The 22720-nt window shown below is 28.2% G+C and overlaps 1 pseudogene; it reads left to right on the plus strand.

Moving 5' to 3' along the window:
- LOC124924599 overlaps positions 1-20109 on the plus strand; it is a 39761-nt pseudogene extending 19652 nt beyond the window's left edge.
- Positions 20110-22720: the final 2611 nt, after the last annotated feature.

The following is a 22720-nucleotide window of genomic DNA, read 5'->3' on the forward strand; positions in this document are numbered from 1 at the left end:
AGGTATACTAAATTTGGACCGAATGAAGAATAAATAGAAGATCTTACTATTTTTGTATTATTATTTTTTTGTATTATGATTTTTTTGTTTATTTAAATGTAGTATTTATATGTGTTGGAGTTAAATTATTTTAATGTTAATTTTAGAATTATATTTAAAAATTATATTTTCATTTCAAATTTTGTATAAAATAATTAAATTTATTTTAAAATTATTTTTAATTAATTTTTTTATAAATTCGGAAATAAAAATATTAACAACCATTATACTTGAGTAATTACAACAACTTTTATAACGAGTTGATATTGATTAATAACAATAAACTTTTGGGCGGTTTATATTGAGTAATGGCAACAATATTTAAAATAGTTGATATTGCTTAATAACAACCTCCTATAGAACCGAGTTGATATTTATTAATTACAACAACCTACAAAATGGTTGTTATTGAGTAATAACAACATGCTTTATGTCCGTTAATATTGAGTAATGACAACAACTTAACAACATGCTTTATGTCCGTTAATATTGAGTAATAACAACAACCTACAAAATGGTTGTTATTGAGTAATAACAACATGCTTCATGTTTTTGTCAAGTGTGAAGCACACATAATCTGACCATTGTCTTCATCTTGATCAACTCTTCCGATAAGATTAGGTCATAACCAAAAAGACACAAAAATTTTGGTCCCAAATAAGTCAAATATAACTAAAATTAGGTAGACATTTTAAGCCCCAGAAAAACAAATTTCGTCACGTACAAACCTTGATCCGACTGTTGAAAATGTAGAGGAATGAATTACCAACCCTCTCGACAAAATCTCAGTGCAATCGAACTCCGTTCGAATCTCCGATCATCAATATGATGACCTTGCGCGGCTGTAGACGAAAATCTGCTACTAGATTTTCTCTCTACCTCTCTTTTAATTTTGACTTCTTCAATAACCATTTTCCAAAGAAAAATCTCTCTAAACTTATTTTAGCCGAGATTTTCTTCAAGTCAAAGCCCTTGACATAGTGAAATAATGTCACTCATGTATGCCAAGACAACAATCGGTTATAATAAAACCTTCAATTAATTTTCAACAATCATGAAAATGTATTTTTTGTTCTCCACATTTTTCTAGCCAAATCCTACATAGAAATAATCTAACAAACCATGTATATGATTAGTGCACCCTCAACTCATACCTTAGAAATTATCATTCTTGGTAGAATCCTTGGGGTATCAAATACCCACTTGACAACTTCGCACCAGCACTTACCGGGATTGCCAATCAAAACCCACTCACAAGGTTTGATGCAAATCTAAAATCTGGTCCTTATACACACATAGCAAAACCACACTCTTGCAAACAAACATTAAAGTCATCCTCTTTAATCAGAAAACCCTTTACATGTTGCATCAACTATCTTCCACAATCTGCAACATCAAATAATCACTCCACCTTCTTTTATAACTCCAATTTTCAATCTCCCCATTGACGAATATCAAATCTATTAAAATATAAACCACAAATCTCCATATTTGAGAAATTTAAGTCAAACAAGTCTCAATATAAATCCAAGATCAAAGCATAGAAATCTTTGAGAATTTTATTAAAATCAAACAAGGCCTTACTTGTGAAAATTAGAATTAAATAGATCTTCAACCTATTTTATTAAATCAAACGAGACTTAAAGAAAAAGTCTTAGTTGAAAAAGTCTTAGTTGTTTACCACTTCAAAGATTCTTGGCTCCTCTCTATATATTATATGGAATATATATAGAGATATATACGGAATATATATGGATATATATTTCTTCCTTTTTATATTTTAATAGACAACATGTCCCAAATTAAAATAAGTAAAAGGAATATACCTTATATTCTTCATTCTGGTGTCGTTGCCTACACAACGACTTTTCGTCACATGCACCCATTGTCGCCTTCAAGAAGAACAAAAGACTCATTGTCTTATTCTCTCTTCTTCTCAAGTGAGCATCACTCAAAGCTAAGAAATATTTTAACGACAATTGATATCTACTTAGCAATTGAAGATTTCGACTCAAATCTTCACAGCGGCTAATTCTTCTACAACCAATGTCGTTTTCTCAAATAGCCAACAATTTTCAATAAAAGAACAAATTTGCAACAATTTCTTCAATGGTGGTTAGGGTTTCTATTATATCTTCACAAATAGATTAGGATAAATATTCTCAAAACATGCTCTGATACCACTTGTTGAGAAAAGATCTAATCTAAACACACGATAAAAGAAGATATAAAAATAAAGTGGTAAAGAATAATAAAGAACACAAGATATAACGAGGTTTAGCCAACAATGCCTACATTCTCAGGGAGTCGTCCATTCTAATGATTTTTCATGGAATAATGGTCCAAGTAACTCTAGGTTACAATGTCTCTATTTATAGGAGTACATTAAAAGGTTAAAAGATTAAACTACTACTCCTAATCCCAATAAAGGCTTAAAGCCCAATTAAAATATATAAATTTTAATAAAATATAAGCCCAAAACGTAACATTACTGGCTGGTAATCTTAATATGGATGAGGCAGACATCTCCTTTAGTGGTGCATCCTAAGCTTAGGTTTTATGCCCATGTTTATGGGGATTTTTAATTTGGAATGTTATTGGTTTTACTAGGTATTCTATCTTGAAAACTGTCAAGAAAGTGATTTGAATAATTCACTTTCTCTATCTTATAATAATGTCATCATATTTTAAGCTTTGTTGTTGTAACTATTTTATATTACATTTGTAGGGTTTTAATTAAATGTTTGTTCAATTCTACATTAATGTATTGGTCATTTAGGCTTATTATTATAAATATTTGTCCAAGGATATAATAAATATGGAACATTATTAATTAATAGTATTTATATTGTAATTTTTTTCAATTTTCAAACTATTTAAACGTAGGAATAATCAAATGCCTACAAGTATTCTAATATATAATGTCAATTTTGGACACCAAATGGTCCATAACAAATCATAATATTCAAGGTCAATGTTGCATAGTTTTGTTTGATTATTTAAGAATATTATCTTAAGTTGTGACAATTTTCCAAGCCAATGAAGAAACATTTGCAGCGTGACAACTTAGTAACGTTGTTATTGGAACGGTCGAGAATTAATATTTTTGAATTCGAATCAAAATTTTTTATCTGACATTTGTGAAATTTGTCGTCATAGCATGTTCATAAGATTGTTGTTGATATTAGAAATCTGCTTTCAGACTTTTTTTTTTCAATTTTAATTTTGTTAAAAAGTCAAAACTTGACTCGACAATAATGCCATGTTAAATTTGCTAAAGTCGTAATTCGACTCTTAACTTCAATGAGAGGATTTTGTTGATTCTACCCTTGATGAAATATAATTTTATTTATAAGAAAATTAAAAATAAATTCCCTTGATTATATTAGTCTTATCTTCTGGTGAACCATCTGGCTTGAAAAAATTCGCAGAATATTCACTGATCGTTATCGATCAATGCGTTTAATTCATAATTTTATTATTATGATAATCGGGGAAGTTTCATTGGATAAACCAGTTGACACAGTTGGAGAACTCATTTATCTTTTTGAAGATCTCGTGCTCGTTAAAATTTATTCTTTTTGTTTGATTATCAGTGAACTATTTTGTGTTGTGCTTTTTTAAATGTTTTTTTTTTCAATTTTTAATGTTTATGTCAATGAGCTTAAATGATTATCATTTATATAATTTGGCATTATTTTTCAAAAAAAAATGAAAAACAAATAAACTTTCATATTTTTATTATTTGGGGTATAATATCAATTTTGTCTACGAAATTGTTAAAAAGTTAAAATGTTAAATTTTTCCATGTCTATCTTGCCACCTCACATAAACAAAAATATAAAATAAATGAAATATAACATAATTTAGACTTAGGAAGTATCATTAAATATATTTGTTTAAATTATATTATTCAAATTAAACTTAAACTTTTAATTTATTCTAAGAGTAAATTAATCCGACCCAAGTTCAAGATAAAAATAACAACAAAGCCTAAATAATATTAGGTGTCACATAAATTTTATAGAATAAAAGAGTGACAAAAAAATGTTTAAATTATTTTATTAAATAAAATAAATTAATATTTTTCTAACAAAAATAGCAAAACCGAATTATATCCTATATATAAACTTAAAAAAGCAACAAAATATCTAATATATATTTTTAATATCCATATATTCTCTTAACTTCTAAGTAAGATTCAACCAATTCATATGAAATCTGTAAAATAAAAAATATATTATATAAATAAAAAATTTAGGGAACTTTATATTGAGTAGTCATTTTAACTACGTCAAAATCAATACTCCACAAATATTGTGTACTACTTTTATAACCTCTCACCAAATATTCACTTGAATCACCCCATAACTTTCCAATATCGAAAGTGAGCAAATGTATTGGAGGAATCCCTATATCTAGGGATGTAAATGAGTCGAGCTAAACAGTATCATGCTCGAGATCGGCTCGTCTAGTATATATTCGGGCTCGAGCTTGGCTCGAGCACGTTTCGAGCTTTTACAATCGAGCTCAAGCTCGGCTCGTATGGATTTATGTGAGCTCACGAGCCGCTCGTGCTCGGCTCGTTTAAAACTCGTTTAGAAAGCTCGTTTAAAGCTCATTTAGAAAGCTCGTTAAGAGCTCGTTTAAAGCTCGTTTAGAAAGCTCTATTTATTAACCCTAAGTTTAATTATAGCTTTATAGGTTATTATTGTATTAATATAAATATAATCATGTAATAATATTAATTATTATAATATATATTTATATATTACTATTTTTTTTTAATAATTTACAAATTATATTTAAACAATATTATAATCGAACGTGTTCGTGAGCCTATAAACGAACTTGTTCGCGAGCTTATAGGCAAGCCTATAAACGAACATGTTCGTGAGCTTACGAGCCGGATATCGAGAAGTTCAAGCTCGGCTCGTTTAAATTTTCGAGCTTTTAAACGAGCTTGAGCTCGGCTCGTTAAGACTAACAAATGAGTTCGAACGAGCTTTTTGTCGAGCCGAGATTCGAATAGCTCGCAAGCAGCTCGGTTCATTTACATCACTAGCTATACTCTCCCCGACTCTATGTAAAAACTTGATTTAAATATCTCAAATGTTGACTCTCTCACTTTTGTGTGATTCTGATATACTGAAATTATGATATAAGGTACATAATGTGACACTTAACCATGATTCGTGTTAAAAGGAAATACGTCTGCTGTTTCCAAAACTGTAATCAATCATCTTACTCCCATAAGAGTATCCTAACATTAAACACACCAATTCAAGAACCTCAAGTGAACTCATTGTATCAATAGTGACTCCTTTTTGGCAATGACGGAAAAAAATTATTAGGATTGGAGCCTTATTTCATTATACGTACTTCTTGAGACGAATATCATTTTCTTCTTTGGCTAACATACGTCCAACAACTTTACTTTCTTTTTATCCCGACAATCTTGCTCCAAATGAAACAACTCATTATTTGATACAACTTTTTTCACACCTTTTTATTTTCGCTTCATCTTGACTGAAATTCATAATCACATTTTAGAAAACCTAAATTCTTTTCGTATATGATAGAATCTTAAACGCCCAATTCAGGCCCGAACCTGTTGTTTAATAAGTGAGGCAATTGCCTCAGGCCCCAATATTTTTGGGGCACCAAAATCTTAAAAAAATAAATAAAATTATAATGATATGTTCATGGACGTATTTTTAAAAATCCCATAAATAATAATTGATAACCTATCAATGATAAGCCCTAACTTAATTTGTATCCAAAAAAATAAAAATAAAAAACACTATCTTACTTGGAGAAAAGAATCGCACATTTCCCATTTATCAACAAAATCAAGGAAAAAGAAAAAAAATAAGAACAAGCATTCTGGAAAAAGAAAAGAAAACACTTCCCCTAACTAAAGTTGTTAAGACATTCATTACCCGGAGAAGCAAAAAGAGTGATTGATGTGCTGAATTATTTGAAAACAATGGATGGTTGTTATCCAAATTCCTATATCGCATATCGAGTTTTGCTGACTATACTAGTTACTGTTGCATCTGTGATCAACTATTTAGCAAGAAAGACTAAATGAGTTAGCTATGTTATCTATCGAGACAAAAATTATTGAGAAAGTTGATTATTTAAACTTGATCAATATTTTCGCTTCAAAAAATGTGAGACGAGTAATATTCAAGTGACTATGTACTAGTTCAGAACATGAATTTTATATTTTGTTTGGATCTTCTTTATTTTTTTAGTATTTACATATGAAATATTTTTTTGATGATATTTTATTTCTAGAATAATGTTACAAATACTATTATATTTAAATCGATAAAAAATATATTTATGAATATTAAGTTTTGAGGGCAGCAATTTTTGTGCTCGCCACAAGCATCGAAATCTCAGGTCCGGCACTGGCCCAACTTAATACAGATTTTATTGGTCTTTCAAACTAAACAACAACCTATAAAATTTTTATTATGATGTACAATTTATATCATATACAGTAGAAACTCTATAAAATAATACACTTGGGACGAACAAAAATTATTAATTAAAAGGGTTATTAATTAATCGATAAATTAATAATTATTAATTTATATATTAATTAATATTTTATTAATTAATAAAGATGATATCGATAAAGAAGATGATGAAAGTTCTACAATGGAGCCCCCTTCGCGAAACGAAGCTATTATTAGCGGCAATCACATTGAAAAATTTCTTGTTGAGCTATGAGAAAACAACACCAGAAATTCTTACCATGCTAAGGAAAATTAGAGACGACATTCAAGGGGAAATTGATTTCAACAAAAAAACAAAAGACAATTGAGTCATTTTTCAAGAAACCTTCCTAAATCATTCATGTAATATGCTATATATAAGGAATTAGTAATTTATATTTTATATGGGGTCTAAAGAAATTATCAAAAATGTATTATCTTATAATTTTAGCGAATTATTAATTTAGCACCCTATCCCTGAGTCGGGACTGACCAAAAATATTATCTTAGAGAGATTATTAAATAATCGAGTATTAATTTATCGAGTTTCTACAATCTAATAAATTTCAATAACATTTTAACAACAAAGTGTCTTGAAACACACCTACTCCATTACCCAAGTGACAAGACTCTTCTTATTAGAGATACTTAATAATTGTTAATTAGTAAAATTTAACATGTTAAATTTTTCACTATGGTTGTTCTTAGTACCTTTGCTTACTTATTTCTCAACATAAAATGGATAACTTTACAGAGAATAAATTATTATTTTTATCAATGGAATATATAAGCATTGTAAATTTAGTATTCAAGTCTTTAGGTGGTTGTTACTTACAACTAATTAATTCAATATTTTCTAAATGACCCAAGTTCAAAATAAAAACAATAATAAAAACTCAAATAATATATAATTTACAATAAAAACAAAAAATAAATATGTCTTCTCACAAAATAGATAAACAAATAAACTGAATTATCATAAATCAAATAAATTAAGAGCTTTCTCACAAAATAGTCAGAACTATATCTAATATATAAAATAAAAAAACACACCAAAATAATTTGTAAAAAATCTAGAAAAATAAAATCATATTAATTTTTATGAATTCCCTTAAGTATTCTCCAAGCTTTTAAGTTACGTCTAGCATATTGATATGGAACCTGTAAAAAAAATATATATATATATAAATATATTATACAAATATTTGGAATAAAAAAAAATAAATAAAAACATATTTTAAAAACTAATCATTCCTTCGTTGGTACGTGCTTGAGTGGAAGCGCCAAATTCTAGTAATAATATTACAATTTTAAATTTTCTATATAATGCTGCTTCATGTAGAGGCTATATAAAAATTATAAAAAGAGAATTATAATATAATTTAAATAAAAATAAAAATATTTTGTTTAAAAATTACCGTTTGACTATATATATCAACTGCTTGTTCCATTTTGCTTATAACAACTGAATTATCTGTCTCTATAACAATATCTAACAATAGTTTAACAATATTGATATTTTCACTTGTTGCTTTATGCATAGGCTATTCAAAACAAACAATAATTTGAATGTTATAAACATTTATTTAATTTAAAAAACATATTGTTCATTTAGAAGATAAATTCAATTACCGTAGAACCATCACTATCAACTGAGTTTAACATTCTCATTTTAATATCTCCATCACTAATATTATTGAATATAAATTCAACAATATTAAACGAACCATTATCACAAGCAATGTGGAGAGGATTGGCTCCATCTTTATTTTTAGTCTCCATGTTAGCACCCCTTCCAACTAGTATCTATATTATAAATAAATACATTAGTTTCAATATTAATATCAATTTATTAAATATATTTAATAATTAATTATTAAAAACTTACCTCAAAAGATTTTCGACTACAACAAAGACATGCATAATGAAGAGCAGTTTCTCCATCTATTGATTTTTCGTCTATATTTCCAGTTAAATTATCTATAACAACAAATTAAGACAATAATAATAAAATTATTAGGGAGAAATTAAAATTTAAGATTTAAAGAAAAAAATTAATAAACAGACAGATATTAGAGAGACTAGAAAAGATATATAATTATATTATTTATCATTAATCATAATATATATTAATCATAATAGTTTATATAATTTGTATATATAATTAATAATTATTTATATATATAAATTAATTATATATATATATATAATCATAATTATTATATAATAATAAGTAAAAAACTAAAACTTTGATGACAATATATCTTAAATTTAAAAATGTTATATAATTTCATATATTATGTAATTAAATAAATATATATATATATATATATTCAAATTTGAAATATTCATATTTATTTATTTAATAAAATATATAATATATTTTAAATTAAAAAAATTTATATAAATTAATTTGATTTGTTATTAAATAGAGTAAATATATATATATATATATATATATATATATATATATATATATATATATATATATTATTACCATTTTATTTTAAAAATAGTTGATATTAAATATTTTTTTTAATATTTTTTAAATTTATATTTATATAATAATATTCAATAATTAATATATATATATATATAATACTTATGTAATTAAATTTGTTAAAATATAATATATATATATATATATATAATTAAAATAAATAAATAAAAGATCATTAAAATCGGTGGTGGTGGGTTGTTATAAAACTAGTTATAATTAATCATTATAACTTTTCTTCAACCCTATATAACTTCTTATCTCCTCAACCCTCTCTATTTCCACAACCTCTCTTCAACCCCTCCCTTTACCCACAACCTTTATTTTAGTGAATAATAATTTCTTTTCTCTTGAAGTCTCTCTTCTTGCTCTCAAATTTGGTCAATCAATCACTTCTTCTTTTCTATAGGTAAAATTATCATTCTATAGTTTATTAGGTATATATTTGATAAGTTTTTAAGTTTTTAAATAGAATAAATATATTTCTTCAACAATGTTTATATTATTAACATTAATTTTTAATTATTTAAGTTGTAAATATTCTTATATATAGGTATACTAAATTTGGACCGAATGAAGAATAAATAGAAGATCAACTAATAAGATATATAAGATCTTACTATTTTTGTATTATTATTTTTGTGTATTATGATTTTTTTGTTTATTTAAATGTAGTATTTATATGGTTTGGAGTTAAATTATTTTAATGTTAATTTTAGAATTATATTTAAAAATTATATTTTCATTTGAAATTTTGTATAAAATAATAAAATTATTTTAAAATTATTTTTAATTAATTTTTTTATAAATTCGGAAATAAAAATATTAACAACCATTATACTTGAGTAATTACAACAACTTTTATAACGAGTTGATATTGATTAATAACAATAAACTTTTGGGCGGTTTATATTGAGTAATTGTAACAATATTTAAAATAGTTGATATTGCTTAATAACAACCTCCTATAGAACCGGTTGATATTTATTAATAACAACAACCTACAAAATGGTTGTTATTGAGTAATAACAACATGCTTTATGTCCGTTAATATTGAGTAATGACAACAACCTAAAAAATGGTTGATATTTCATGTTTTTGTCAAGTGTAAAACACACATAATCTGACCTTGTCTTCATCTTGATCAACTCTTCCGATAAGATAAGGTCATAACCAAAAAGATACAAAAATTTTAGTCCCAAATAAGTCAAATATAACTAAAATTAGGTAGACACTTAAGCCCCAGAAAAACAAATTTCGTCACGTACAAACCTTGATCCGACTGTTGAAAATGTAGAGGAATGAATTACCAACCCTCTCGACAAAATCTCAGTGCAATCGAACTCCGTTCGAATCTCCGATCATCAATTTGATGACCTTGCGCGGCTGTAGACGAAAATCTGCTACTAGATTTTCTCTCTACCTCTCTTTTAATTTTGACTTCTTCAATAACCATTTTCCAAAGAAAAATCTTTCCAACCTTATTTTAGTCGAGATTTTCTTCAAGTCAAAGCCCTTGACATAGTGAAATAATGTCACTCATGTATGCCAAGACAACAATCAGTTATAATAAAACCTCCAATTAATTTTCAACAATCATGAAAATGTATTGGTTGTTCTCCACATTTTTCTAGCCAAATCCTATATAGAAATAATCTAACAAACCATGTATATGATTAGTGCACCCTCAACTCATACCTAGGAAATTATCATTCTTGATAGAATCCTTGGGGTATCAAATACCCACTTGACAACATCGCACCAGCACTTACCGGGATTGCCAATCAAAACCCACTCACAAGGTTTGATGCAAATCTAAAATCTGGTCCTTATACACACATAGCAAAACCACACTCTTGCAAACAAACATTAAAGTCATCCCCTTTAATCAGAAAACCCTTTACATGTTGCATCAACTATCTTCCACAATCTGCAACATCAAATAATCACTCCACCTTCTTTTTCAACTCCAATTTTCAATCTCCCCATTGACGAATATCAAATCTATTAAAAGATAAACCACAAATCTCCATATTTGAGAAATTTAAGTCAAACAAGTCTCAATATAAATCCAAGATCAAAGCATAGAAATCTTTGAGAATTTTATTAAAATCAAACAAGGCCTTACTTGTGAAAATTAGAATTAAATAGATCTTCAACCTATTTTATTAAATCAAACGAGACTTAAAGAAAAAGTCTTAGTTGAAAAAGTCTTAGTTGTTTACCACTTCAAAGATTCTTGGCTCCTCTCTATATATTATATGGAATATATATAGAGATATATACGGAATATATATGGATATATATTTTTACTAGTGGAACTATTTTGTGTTGTGCTTTTTTAAATGTTTTTTTTCAATGAGCTTAAATGATTATCATTTATATAATTTGGCATTATTTTTCAAAAAAAATGAAAAACAAATAAACTTTCATATTTTTATTATTTGGGGAATAATATCAATTTTGTCTACGAAATTGTTAAAAAATTAAAATGTTAAATTTTTCCATGTCTATCTTGCCACCTCACATAAAAAAAACATAAAATAAATGAAATATAACATAATTTAGACTTAGGAAGTATCATTAAATATATTTGTTTAAATTATATTATTCAAATTAAACTTAAACTTTTAATTTATTCTAAGAGTAAATTAATCCGACCCAAGTTCAAGATAAAAATAACAACAAAACCTTAATAATATTAGGTGTCACATAAATTTTATAGAATAAAAGAGTGACAAAAAAAATGTTTAAATTATTTTATTAAATAAAATAAATTAATATTTTTCTAACAAAAATAGCAAAACCGAATTATATCCTATATATAAACTACAAAAAGCACCAAAATATCTATAATATATATATTTTTAATATCCATATATTCTCTTAACTTCTGAGTAAGATTCAACTAATTCATATGAAATCTGTAAAATAAAAAATATATTATATAAATAAAAAATTTAGGGAACTTTATATTGAGTAGTCATTTTAACTACGTCAAAATCAATACTCCACAAATATTATGTACTACTTTTATAACCTCTCACCAAATATTCACTTGAATCACCCCCATAACTTTCCAATATCGAAAGTGAGCAAACGTATTGGAGGAATCCCTATACCTAGGGATGTAAATGAGTCGAGCCAAACAGTATCATGCTCGAGCTCGGCTCGTCTAGTATATATTCGGACTCGAGCTTGGCTCGAGCACATTTCGAGCTTTTACAATCGAGCTCAAGCTCAGCTCGTATAGATTTATTTGAGCTCATGAGCCGCTCGTGCTCGGCTCGTTTAAAACTCGTTTAGAAAGCTTGTTAAGAGCTCGTTTAGAAAGCTCTATTTATTAACCCTAAGTTTAATTATAGCTTTATAGGTTATTATTATATTAATATAAATATAATCATGTAATAATATTAATTATTATAATATATATTTATATATTACTATTTTTTTTAATAATTTACAAATTATATTTAAACAATATTATAATCGAACGTGTTCGTGAGCCTATAAACGAACTTGTTCGCGAGCTTATAGGCAAGCCTATAAACGAACATGTTCGTGAGCTTACGAGCCGGATATCGAGAAGTTCAAGCTCGGCTCGTTTAAATTTTCGAGCTTTTAAACGTGCTTGAGCTCAGCTCGTTAAGACTAACGAATGAGTTCGAACGAGCTTTTTGTCGAGCCGAGATTCGAATAGCTCGCGAGCAGCTCGGTTCATTTACATCACTAGCTATACTCTCCCCGACTCTATGTAAAAACTTGATTTAAATATCTCAAATGTTGACTCTCTCACTTTTGTGTGATTCTGATATACTGAATTTATGATATAAGGTACATAATGTGACACTTGAACCATGATTCGTGTTAAAAGGAAATACGTCTGTTGTTTCCAAAACTATAATCAATCATCTTACTCCATTAAGAGTATCCTAACATTAAACACACCAATTCAAGAACCTCAAGTGAACTCATCGTATCAATAGTGACTCCTTTTTGGCGATGACGGAAAAAAATTATTAGGATTGGAGACTTATTTCATTATACGTACTTCTTGAGACGAATATCATTTTCTTCTTTGGCTAACATACGTCCAACAACTTTACTTTCTTTTCATCCCGACAATCTTGCTCCAAATGAAACAACTCATTATTTGATACAACTTTTTTCACACCTTTTTATTTTCGCTTCGTCTTGACTGAGATTCATAATCACATTTTGGAAAATCTAAATTCTTGTCGTATATGATAGAATCTTAAACGCCTAATTCAGGCCCGAACCTGTTGTTTAATAAGTGAGGCAATTGCCTCAGGCCCCAATATTTTTAGGGCACCAAAATCTTAAAAAAATAAATAAAATTATAAAGATATGTTCATGGACTTATTTTTAAAAAGCCCATAAATAATAATTGATAACCTATCATTGATAAGCCCTAACTTAATTTGTATCCAAAAAAATAAAAATAAAAAGCACTATCTTACTTGGAGGAAAGAATCGCACATTTCCCATTTATCAACAAAATCAAGGAAAAAGAAAAAAAAATAAGAACAAGCATTCTGGAAAAAGAAAAGGAAATACTTCCTCCAACTAAAGTTGTTAAGACATTCATTACTCGGAGAAACAAAAAGAGTGATTGATGTGCTGAATTATTTGAAAACAATGGAGGGTTGTTATCCAAATTCCTTTATCGTATATCGAGTTTTGCTGACTATACCAGTTAGTGTTGCATCTGCGATAAACTATCTTCGATCAACTATGTCGCAAGAAAGACTAAATGAGTTAGTTATGTTATCTATCGAGACAAAAATTATTGAGAAAGTTGATTATTTAAACTTGATCAATATTTTCGCTTCAAAAAATGTGAGACGAGTAATATTCAATTGACTATGTACTAGTTCGGAACATAAATTTTATATTTTGTTTGGATCTTCTTTATTTTTTTAGTATTTACATATGACATATTGTTTTGATGATATTTTATTTCTAGAATAATGTTACAAATACTATTATATTTAAATCGATAAAAAATATATGTATGAATATTAAGTTTTGAGGGCACCAATTTTTGTGCTCGCCTCAGGCCTCGAAATCTCAGATCCGGCACTGGCCCAACTTAATACAGATTTTATTGGCCTTTCAAACTAAACAACAACCTATAAAATTTATATTATGATGTACAATTTATATCATATATAGTAGAAACTCTATAAAATAATACACTTGGGACGACCAAAATTTATTGATTAAAAGGGTTATTAATTAATCGATAAATTAATAATTATTAATATATATATTAATTAATATTTTATTAATTAATAAAGATGATATCGATAAAGAAGATGATGAAAGTTCTACAATGGAGCCCCCTTCGCGAAACGAAGCTGTTATAGCGGCAATCACATTGAACAATTTCTTGTTGAGCTATGAGAAAACAACACCAGAAGTTCTTATCATGCTAAGGAAAATTAGAGACGACATTCAAGGGGAAATTGATTTCAACAAAAAAACAAAAGACAATTGAGTCATTTTTCTAGAAACATTCATAAATCATTCATGTAATATGCTATATATAAGGAATTATTAATTTATATATTATATGGGGTCTAAAGAAATTATCAAAAATGTATTATCTTATAATTTTAGCGAATTATTAATTTAGCACCCTATCCCTGAGTCGGGACCGGCCAAAAATATTATATTAGAGAGATTATTAAATAATCGAGTATTAATTTATCGAGTTTCTACAATCTAATAAATTTCAATAACATTTTAACAGCAAAGTGTCTTAAAACACACCTACTCCATTACCCAAGTGACAAGACTCTTCTTATTAGAGATACTTAATAATTGTTAATTAGTAAAATTTAACATGTTAAATTTTTCACTATGGTTGTTCTTAGTACCTTTGCTTACTTATTTCTCAACATAAAATGGATAACTTTAAAGAGAATAAATTATTATTTTTATCAGTGGAATATATAAGCATTGTAAATTTTGTATTCAAGTCTTTAGGTGGTTTTTATTTACAACTAATTCAATTCAATATTTTCTAAATGACCCAAGTTCAAAATAAAAACAATAATAAAAACCCAAATAATATATAATTTACAATAAAAACAAAAAATAAATATGTCTTCTCACAAAATAGATAAACTAATAATCTGAACTATCATAAATCAAATAAATTAAGAGTTTCTCAAAAAATAGTCAGAACTATATCTAATGTATAAAATAAAAAAACACACCAACATAATTTGTAAAAAATCTAGAAAAATAAAATCATATTAATTTTCATGAATTCCCTTAAGTATTCTCCAAGCTTTTGAGTTACGTCTAGCATATTGATATGGAACCTGTAAATATATATATATATATATATATATATATATATATTATACAAATATTTGGAATAAAAAAAACAAATAAAAACAAATTTTAAAAACTAACAATTTCTTCATTGGTACGTGCTTGAGTGGAAGCGCCAAATTCTAGTAATAATATTACAATTTTAAATTTTCTATATAATGCTGCTTCATGTAGAGGCTATATAAAAAGATAAAAAGAGTATTATAATATAATTTAAATATAAACAAAAATATTTTGTATTAAAAATTACCGTTTGACCATATATATCATCTACTTGTACCATTTTGCTTATACCAGCTGAATTATCTGTCTCTATAACAATATCTAACAATAGTTTAACAATATTGATATTTTCACTTACTGCTTTATGCATAGGCTATTCAAAACAAACAATAATTTGAAGGTTATAAACATTTATTTAATTTAAAAAACATATTGTTCATTTAGAAGATAAATTCAATTACCGTAGAACCATCACTATCAACTGAGTTTAACATTCTCATTTTAATATCTCCATCACTAATATTATTTAATATAAATTCAACAATATTAAACGAACCATTATCACGAGCAATGTGGAGAGGAATGGCTCCATCTTTATTTTTAGTCTTCATATTAGCACCCCTTCCAACTAGTATCCATATTATAAATAAATACATTAGTTTCAATATTAATATTAATTTATTGAATATATTTAATAATTAATTATTAAAAACTTACCTCAAAAGATTTTCGACTACAACAAAGACATTCATAATGAAGAGCAGTTTCTCCATCTATTGAATTTTAGTCTATATTTCCAGTTATATTATCTATAACAACAAATTAAGACAATAATATTAAAATTAATTTAAGTTTATTATAAAAAAATATTTCTTAATGAACTTTATTCTCTAAGACTATATATTCTTATATTCATAAACGTTTATTGAAAACTAACCAGTATTTAATTCAATCAAGAAAAGTATTTAAAATTTCATAAAATTGTAAAAAATATGTATTCAATTAAAATTTTATAAGTTAGAGTTTTTATAACTGAAATTCAAAATATTATACAATAAAAGCATATAAAAAAATTATAGCATACCTAAAGCAATTTGAAGTCTATTAACATCTAGATTCTTAATGGCTAGAGCCAAATCTTTGAAATGGGGAGCAATATTATTTTCATAAATCTCCATTAACATTACTTCTATGTCTTCTTCGTCGTATTCATCTTCGCTAATATTGTAATCATCTTCGCTACTGAAATCATCTTCGTTGTTGCAAACGTCATGAATAATATTAAAAACTGATTGCATCACATGTTTTTCACTATTGGGTATAAACACCATTATTCTCTCTTATAATTATAAAAGTAAAATATAAACAATAAAAAAAAATTAATTAAATAATTAGGTCTATTTGTTTGGTATTTATAAAGTTATAAAAAAAATCTATATATAAAAAAGATTTATATATATATATATATTCTTTATAATTATATATATAATATTTCTTATATTAAAAAAATATTAAATTTCTCACCATATTTAAAATTTATTTTTTAAAATATATTTTCTCGTATATTAACAAATTTTATAATATCATATATTAACCGGCTTCTTATATTTTTAAAAGTAAATTTTTATATAAATATTCTCGTATATTAACAAATTTTATAATATCATATTTAGCTTTACTGTAATATAATTTTTTATATATATTTATAAATATTCTCTCTTTATAATTATAATATATACTATTTTTGTATATTATAAGAAATATATTTCACCATAATTAGAATATATAAATATATATATTATCTTTCAATATATAATATAAATATATTTATATTTATATATATATCACCATAATTAATAAAATATATATATATATATAAGTCCATATATAATCAAAATATATCTTTTATATATATATTTCATTTTTTATTTCGTAATTAAGGAACTTTTATAAACTATTTTATATTATTATCTAATAAATCTTATAGAATAAAAAAATTTATGATAATGTAATATTTTCTATAATTATTGTTAAGATCGGGATCGCCGATAGGGGACCGGGGTCCGGCTAAAGGTAATCACTTACAACAACACACCAATTGGCGCTAATCCAGTTAAAGATTAGAACCGTTCTTAACACTACACAAATTGTCACAGACTCTTGAACCGAGTTCAAGGACGGAAGTGTCTGTTTCAATTTGAAGCAACTCACACAGTTCGGTTTGGAGAAGGTAGTAAGGAGAAGGCAGTTGGGATGAAGGGAAGACTATTTCGGTTGGTAAAGTTATGATTCGGTTCGGTTGGACTAGATGGTGATTCGGTTCGGTTGATATGGTAACCGGAAATAATGAAGAACACATGGATATTTTATGGTTCGGTTGATTCGGTTCGGTTTGTATTTTTGTTCGTTCATTCGTTGTTGCTGTCTTCAAATGCTTTGACTTCCTTTTTATAGGGGAAATATAACAACAGTCATATTTCTCTCTCTCCGGGGGATTGGTCACAGAAGTCGTGCTGGTCCGGATTAGGTGGCGTGCACACTTTGTCTTTGTACACATGGCAGCGATGCATTGGGTGGATGTCTGTTTCAGAAGGTTGCTTGTGGACTTATATAATTATCAGTAATCATTAGCTTGCTGCATGCCCTTATTTCAGATCCTTCTTCTGCATATTCCTAAGGAATATTTGTTCATTTCATCACGTCTTCTTCAAGGTATCAATAATTTTGAATAATCTTTCCGTTGGCTTTAGGATCTTCAATACGTTGAACCAACCGGGCATTATCGATTTGCAATTTAGGTCGGGCCTGAAGTTAAACCGATCTGGGTTTTTGTGGATGGGATTTGAACCGATCCGGTTTCTGAGAGGATGAGTTTAGTTGAGGATTATTCCGGCTTGTGCTTGTTTTAGAGAGAGGGAGCCTCAACCGGTCCGGTTTTAGGAGCTGTACCTGCACAAGGAGTTGAAATTGATTAAATTCTTTGGATAGTTTTCTTTAAAAATTAAACTAGAGAAACTCTAGTTTTGATTGTAAGATGACAAATAAAAGACCCAAAAGTTTCTAAATTTTGGCAGTCAAATCACATTACAAAACACAGATTATAATGAACAAAGACTACAATCTAGTTATCCAAACCTATGTTGTCTCCTAACTTAATTTGTATCCAAAAAAATAAAAATAAAAAACACTATCTTACTTGGAGAAAAGAATCGCACATTTCCCATTTATCAACAAAATCAAGGAAAAAAAAAGAACAAGCATTCTGGAAAAAGAAAAGGAAATACTTCCCCCAACTAAAGTTGTTAAGACATTCATTACTCGGAGAAGCAAAAAGAGTGATTGATGTGCTGAATTATTTGAAAACAAAGGATGGTTGTTATCCAAATTCCTATATCGCATATCGAGTTTTGCTGACTATACCAGTTACTTTTGTATCTGCGATCAACTATCTTCGATCAACTATGTCGCAAGAAAGACTAAATGAGTTAGTTATGTTATCTATCGAGACAAAAATTATTGAGAAAGTTGATTATTTAAACTTGATCAATATTTTCGCTTCAAAAAATGTGAGACGAGTAATATTCAAGTGACTATGTACTAGTTCGGAACATGAATGTATGATATATTTCTCGCATATGATCTAATTCAATCATTTTTTTGTAGGATGTGTGCTAGTGGAGGAGAAGAACAATGATGGGATTGTGGAGGAGGAGGTGGAGGAGAAGGTGGAGAATATTGAGGTATATATGGTGTATATCTCGCATATGGTCTATTTCTCGCAAATGGTCTATTTCTCACAAATGGTCTAATTCAATCATTTTGTTTTTTTAGGATGTTCTAGTGGAGGAGAAGAACAATAATGTGATTATGGAGGAGAAGGTGGAGGATATTGAGGTATTATGGTGTATTTCGAGCATATAGTGTATTTCTCGCAAATGGTGTAATTCAATCATTTATTTGTAGGATGTGCTAGTGGAGGAGAAGAACAATGATGGGATTGCGGAGGAGAAGGTGGAGGATATTGAGGTATGTATAGTGTATTTCGAGCATATGGTCTATTTCTCGTATATGGTCTAATTTAATCATTTTGTTTTTTTTTGTATGATGTGTTAGTGGAGGAGAAGAACAATGATGGTATTGTGGAGGAGAATGTGGAGAGGATGTGGAGGATGTGGTCAATGATAAAAATGATGTGAATGAGAATGTGCAAAATAAGAAGGTGGTACAGAAGCAGGTGGACGATGATGTGTTTGTGGATGAGAAGGTGGACAAAGTGCAGAATAAGAATGTGGTGCAGAATAAGAAGGTGGTGCAGAAGAAGAAGATGGTGCAGAAGAAGGTGGACGATGATTTGTTTATGGAGAAGAAGGAAGACAAAGTGCAGAAAAAGGACAAGCAGAAGGTGGAGGAGGAGGATGTGGTGGAATTGGACGATGCATCCCACGTCCTATTTAAGAGAAAAAGGTTGAGGCCGAAAGCTCTACTTAGTCCCTACACCGTCCCTCGTCCAAAAAAGAAGATGGTGAAATAAGATGTTGAAGATCCAATCATTGTCGATCCTATGGCGAAGTTTAATCCGAAACTGAAGACAAAGTTGATGAAAGAGTTGGCGAAAAGAGCTAAATGTAAAAAGTTGGAGCTTTGTATTGGCAGTGTAGGCTTTACATTCTTCAATACAGTTTTGAGGACACATAGGTGGCTAACTGATGTGGAAATCAATTCCGGATGTGCTCTGCTAAGAAAAATAACATTCACCTACCCTAAGACGTATGCGAAGGAACCCAAGCACCGCTCGAATTGGTACTAGTAACCCAAGAATCACTACTAGGTTGGGTATTAGGAACCCAATCATCATCCCCCTCATTCAGACGCAAACATGGTTCATCTTCAATGTCATTTTCAGTTTCAAAGTCAACCTCATTCTGGAATACCTCAGGATCATCAATTTCTGGAACCACTACACTTTCTTGAGCATTATACTTGGCTTGAAGCAATAAATCATATCTAGATTTGTCAACATCAGTAACAGAATATATTAGATCAACTAATTGGGCATAAGTAGAATTTTGGGGAACAATAACATCATCCGTAGTTTTCCACTCTCTATCAAAGTAAAAAAGTACTTGAGCTGCAATTGAAAACAGTTCAACAACATTACAAGAATTACTTCGGTTGTTGCTTTTTAAAGATGGCGTGAACCATAACCTAGGAGAGGAGGTTGCTGATAGAGTTTCAGGAAATCCAATGCAACAACTTTTCTAGATGTTTGTTTTAATGGATCTAATGGGATAAGAGCCCCTATCCAATAGGTCCATTGAAACAAACTTGTGGACAATTCTTGGCACATTTTATTTCTATGAAACATACCAGCAAACTCCTCCTCAATGAGTATTTCGCGTGAGTGAGCATAATACGTGTGAGTGAGCATAATACGCGTGAGTGAGCAAATATAGTATTGATTCACATTCATTTAGGAGTTATCGAATACAACCTAGCTATAGTATAATATAACCAACCTATTGTTCATATAACCAACATATTGTTCATAATCACTAAAGAACATAAAATAAACATAGCCATTTTGAGAACGAAGAGTAGTGGGTCATGGCCTCAAACGGAGAGGTCGTGGTCGTAGTCGTCGTCGTCGTCAGCTGCTGCTTGTGGTCGTGGTCGTGATCTTTAGGGGAGTAGGGTTTGAGAGTAAAGTCGGAGTGGAAAGGGGGGAAAGTGAGAGAGTCGATCGATATTCGTGAATTGTTTTTTTTAAGTTAGGGCAAAAAAATATATATATACAATGAAAAACGAGAAATGTCACTCACACGTTTTCATCTAAAACGCGTGAGTTCATATACGCGTTTTAGATAAAATGCGTGAGTGACATTTCTCGACTTTCCATTTACGGGAAATGTCACTCACGTGTTTTTATCTAAAACGCGTATATAAACTCACGTGTTTTAGATGAAAACGCGTGAGTGACATTTCCTATAATTGAGCGGTAAATCAGGCGCACGAAGGACATTACGGACTTTTCGCAGGAAAAAAATAGCCCTTTTTACAAATAATATGAAGTGGGGTCCATTTATGTATTTAGGCCCATTATAGGGCCATTTCATCCAATTTCCTTGTTGTTGAATGTAAATTCGGTTGTATAGTTTTTTTTTTTTAATTTTTGTTATTGAGTTGAGATTATTGATTAAACCGGTATTTATATTGTTGTGTTTGTTGTACAATTAAATTATTTCATTTACTTTCCAAATATCAATGTTAACTCATTAATATTATTATTTCTAATGTTTTGGAAAATAAATTGTCACAAAGAAATGGTGCATGTGATTTATTTTTGTTAATGACATGTTTTGAATATTTATTTTTATTTATTAGAATTTATGAAATTTATGTTTCACCAAATTGAATTTTTTACTTTTAATTTTTCACATTCCTATGAAAATAAGGTTGGGGTAAACCAAGACAATATTTTACTTTTTATTATTATATAAATTTACTTATTATTTAAAAGAAATTATACAAAAGTAAACTTAGGGTGTGTTTGATAACCCTGGAATTGGCATTGGAATTGGAATTTGAGGGTCCAATTTCAATTCTTATATTTGTTAGACACTTTAATATTAAGAATTGGAATTGAAATTAGAATTCTAATGGAATTCAATATAGTGTAATTTGATAGTTCTCAATTCCAATCTTTTTAGGTCGGAATTGTAATTCCAAATTAACACGTTTTTCACGTTTTCACACATTAAACGCGTTTATCACGTTTATGTCACGTTCAACACGTTTTTGACATGTTGTACACGTTTTTACACATTAAACACATTTATCACGTTTATGTCATGTTTAACACGTTTTTAACACGTTTAATACGTTTTTCACACGTTTAACACGTTTTCATGTTTTTAGCACATTTAATACGTTTTGGCACGTTTTAACATGTTTAACACGTATTTCACGTCCTTGACACGTTTAACACGTTTTTGACATGTTTAACACGTTTTTCACATTTTGGCACATTTTGCACGTTTTGACACGTTTAACAAGTTTTTCACATATTTGACACGTTTAACACGTTTTCATGTTTTTGACACATTTAACACGTTTTTAACACATTAAACACGTTTATCATGTTTTTGGTATGTTTAACACGTTTTTTAACGTTTTTGACACGTTTACCACTTTTTTGACACATTTAACACGTTTTGGCACGTTTAACAATTTCTTCACATATTTCGCACATTTAACACGTTTTTGACACATTTTCATGTTTTTAACACGTTTAAAACATTTTTAACAC

The sequence above is a fragment of the Impatiens glandulifera genome, chromosome 2 (genome assembly GCF_907164915.1).
Source record: "Impatiens glandulifera chromosome 2, dImpGla2.1, whole genome shotgun sequence".
Taxonomy (NCBI): Eukaryota; Viridiplantae; Streptophyta; class Magnoliopsida; order Ericales; family Balsaminaceae; genus Impatiens; species Impatiens glandulifera.